This window comes from Cebus imitator, unplaced genomic scaffold (assembly GCF_001604975.1).
Source record: "Cebus imitator isolate Cc_AM_T3 unplaced genomic scaffold, Cebus_imitator-1.0 Scaffold192, whole genome shotgun sequence".
Classification (NCBI taxonomy): Eukaryota; Metazoa; Chordata; class Mammalia; order Primates; family Cebidae; genus Cebus; species Cebus imitator.
This window is the reverse complement of record NW_016107507.1, coordinates 2093730-2097724: the sequence shown is the minus strand read 5'-3', so window position 1 is coordinate 2097724 and position 3995 is coordinate 2093730.

The following is a 3995-nucleotide window of genomic DNA, read 5'->3' as shown; positions in this document are numbered from 1 at the left end:
TGATTTGATGTGTCTATTGAGAACAATAACAACAACAACAACAACAAAAACCCTCTACATTATCTTGTTAAAACAAATTCGATGTTGCTCCTTAGAAAATAACTTTTTCAGCATAAAAGTATGGCTTATTTCCTTGTTGATTTAGCAGGGCCATCACTCACTGAGCCCCAATCTAAGGTCAAAGTCAATAAGGTTGACAGAGGGTGACAATACAATTTATTGACCGAATTGGGACACTTTTGATCGTAAATAAGAGCTATAAATAGATAGGCAAGGCTGAATGCCTGGCCACCCTAGTTATGTCCCGGACTGAACAACTGTTTCTTGGTGTGTTTAACACATTGCAGTCATTGGAGTTACAGCTTAAGATATAATTTATTTTTCCCAGAATGTAAAAATTTTAAAGTCCAAAATGCAACAAAGGCAGAAATAACAGTAATGTAAATGATTATAAGACAGCAGGAAAATTCTTCACTCTTTACCTACTCTGTGTTTGCTCCTGTCTGCCTCAGTAACCCCTGGTGACTGTGCTGTGTGCCCCCGTCATGCTCCTGCCAGGTTGCAGGCTACACACAAGAGAGCATTAGTCCAGTCCCAATATCAGCAAAAGCCTCACTAGGTGATTATTTCAAATATAAATTGGATATTAGATCTCTCACAAAGCCACTGTGGAGAGCAGGAGAGCATGTTACACTGAGAAAAAAATAAAAATTTATCTCCATATCTGTTTGCAGTTCCAGTGGTGGAGAAACCAGCTTTCAGAATACCTTGTCATTCCTTTACCTATTTTCCCCTGCTCATTCTATGCTCACTCTACCTAAATCTCCCCTTTACTTTCTTAAAGCATTGATATTCCTGCTCCTGCTATTTTTTTCCTTTTTATGACTTTCAGAAAATCCCAGCTCTAAAACTTTCTGATACACACTCATATTCTTAAGAGTCACAAAGTAAAAAAAAACGAGTTCATGTTGTGCCTTCTGATTTTCCGTAGGCATTTTATATATACCCAGAGGCATGAATCTGGGTGCTTTCCGCAAACATAAATTAATCCAGAGAAAAGAAGGTAACATTTTTTGTAGACTCACCACATTTCTGGTAATGGAAGGGAAAAATAAATAAGCTTCTAATTTTAAAGCGAAAGTAAAAAATAACACGAAAAATGGAATCAGAATTACATTCTACATATGAACCTCTCTGTACCTGGCACCAAATAGATCTTAAAAAGATGTTGCCCCCAAGCCAAAACATTGATTACAGGAAAAGATTGTATCTAAGTGTAATGTACACATATATACTACCCAATAAATTACATGTGCAAAGTGAATGCACCTGTGTAATCAATTCCAAATAAGTTGTATCAATTTTCACTCCCCTCAGAGTGTATAAGAGTCCCTGGGCTAGGCATGGTGGCTCACACCTGTAACCCCAGCAATTTGGGAGGCTGAGGTGGGTGGAACACTCAAGGTCAGGAGTTAAAGACCAGCCTGGACAACCTGGTGAAACCCCGTCTCTACTAAAAATACAAAAATGAGCAAGGCATGGTGGCACATGCCTATGGTCCCAGCTACTCAGAAGGCTGATGTGGGAGGATCACTTAAACCTCCCTGGGAGGTAGAGGTTGTAATAAGCCGAGATCACACCATTGCACTCCAGCCTAGGTGACAGAGCCAGACCCTGCCTCAAAAAAAGAAAAAGAGAAGAAAGAAAAGAAAAGAGTTCCCATTGTTCTATTTATAGTCTCATCAAAATAGGTACTGCCAGTCTTTCAAAATTCAACCATACTTGCAGGTGTTTGGTATCTTATTTTAGCTTTAATTTAGATTTTCTAGCTTACTAGTGAGATCAAAGTATGTTGTCATATGTTTTTCATTGTTTGGATATTCTCTTTATGAAATTTTTGTTCAAGTATTTTGTCCATTTTTCTACCTGATTGTCTTCCTTTTTTTTTTTTAACTGGTTTGTAGGAATTCTTTACAAATTCTAAGATCTCTTAAGACTATGTAGGCTCACATCTGTAACCCCAGCAGTTTTGGAAAAAGAGATGGGAGGATCACGTAAGCCTAGAAGTTCAAAACCAACCAGGGCAATATGGCAAGAACCTATCTCCATTAAAAAAAAAAAAATTTAAAATTAGCCAGGCATGGTGGCATGTGACTGTAGTCCCAGCTACCCGGGAGACTGAGGTAGGAGGATCCCTTGATCCCAGGAGTTCATGGCTGCAGTCAGCTATAATCACACTACTGTACTCCAACCTGGGCAAAAGAATGAGACCCTGCCTCAAAAAATTATATACATATGCACTAAAAATGTATTCTTCAATTCTGTTTCTGTGGTTTGCCTTTTTATTCTTATTTACCATTTTATTCCCTTTCTTATAATTAATGTAGTCCAAGTTATCAACGCTCCCTTTTGGTTTGTGCTTTTTGTGTGCTATTACATAAAGACAACATCTTTCAAATTTTCCTTTAGAAGTCTTATTCATTTTATATTTAACTAGAATTTGACTGTATCTTTATGTAAGGTAGGAAGTAAAGATTATTTTTAAAATATAGATATATGATTTACTGAATTTGTCAATTTCCACAAAAACTCATACTTTTTTCCCTGCATTGTAGAGTTACTTTGTAATAAATGTGCATATGTGTGTAGCTTTATCTTTAAGATATCAATATAAGATTTTCTTCTTTTGATATTTATGCACTCCACAGTTTATGCCTTATCTTTTAATGGTAATTAAAAATACCTTCTCACATCCTTGTCTTTGTATTATTCATCGTTTTTTTCTTTTTCTTTATTTTATTGTATCTTTTTCTGAGACAGTCTCACCCTGTCACACAGGCTAGAGTGCAGTGGTGTAATATCGGCTCACTGCAACTTCTGCCTCCTGGCTTCAAGGGATTCTTCAGCCTCAGCCTCCCAAGTAACTGAGATTACAGGCATGTGCTACCATGCCTGGCTAATTTTGTATTTTTAGTAGAGGCGTGGTTTCACCACGTTGGCCAGGCTGGTCTTGAACTTCTGATCTCAAGTGACCCACTGACCTTGGCATCCAAAAGTGCTGGGATTGAAAGCATGACCCACTGCACCTGGCCTTTATTTTTGTTCTTTTTAAAAAGTGTTTTTTCTTCCCAACACTCAGACATTTTCTACTTCTTTTGCGTTTGGTTCCTAGTTTTAATTCTTATATACTCAAAGAAGATAGTTTTCATGATTACATAGTTTAAAATGTATTAAACCTTTCTTAATAGCCCAGCATATTTCATAAAAGAAAAACTTAAAGCCAGTGTATAAGGTGTAAGGAAGGGATCCAGTTTCAGCTTTCTGCACATGGCTAGCCAGTTTTCCCAACATCATTTATTAAACAGGGAATCCTTTCCCCATTGCTTGTTTTTGTCTGGTTTGTCAAAATTCAGATGGTTGTACATGTGTAGCATTACTTCTGAGGCCTCTGTTCTGTTCCATTAGTCTATATCTTTGTTTTAGTACCAGTACCGTGCTGTTTTGATTACTATAGCCTTGTAGTATAGCCTGAAGTCAGGTAGGGTGATGCCTCCAGCTTTGCTCTTTTTGCTTAGGATTGTCTTGGCTATGGGGGCTCTCTTTTGGTTCCATATGAAGTCCAGTTCTGTTAAGAAGGCCAATGGTAGTTTGATGGGGATAGCACTGAATTTATAAATTACTGTGGGCAGTATAGCCATTTTCAAAATATTGATTCTTCCTAACCATGAGCATGGAATGTTTTTCCATCTGTTTGTGTCCTCTCTAATTTCCTTGAGCAGTGGTTTGTAGTTCTCCTTGAAGAGGTCCTTCACATGCTTTATTAGTTGTATTCCTAGGTATTTTATTCTCTTTGTAGCCATTGTGAAAGGGAGTTTACTCATGATTTGGCTCTCTTTAAGTCTGTTATTTGTGTATAGGAATGCTTGTGATTTCTGCACATTGATTTTGTATCCTTAGATTTTGCTGAAGCTGCTTATTATCTTTTTTTTTTTTTT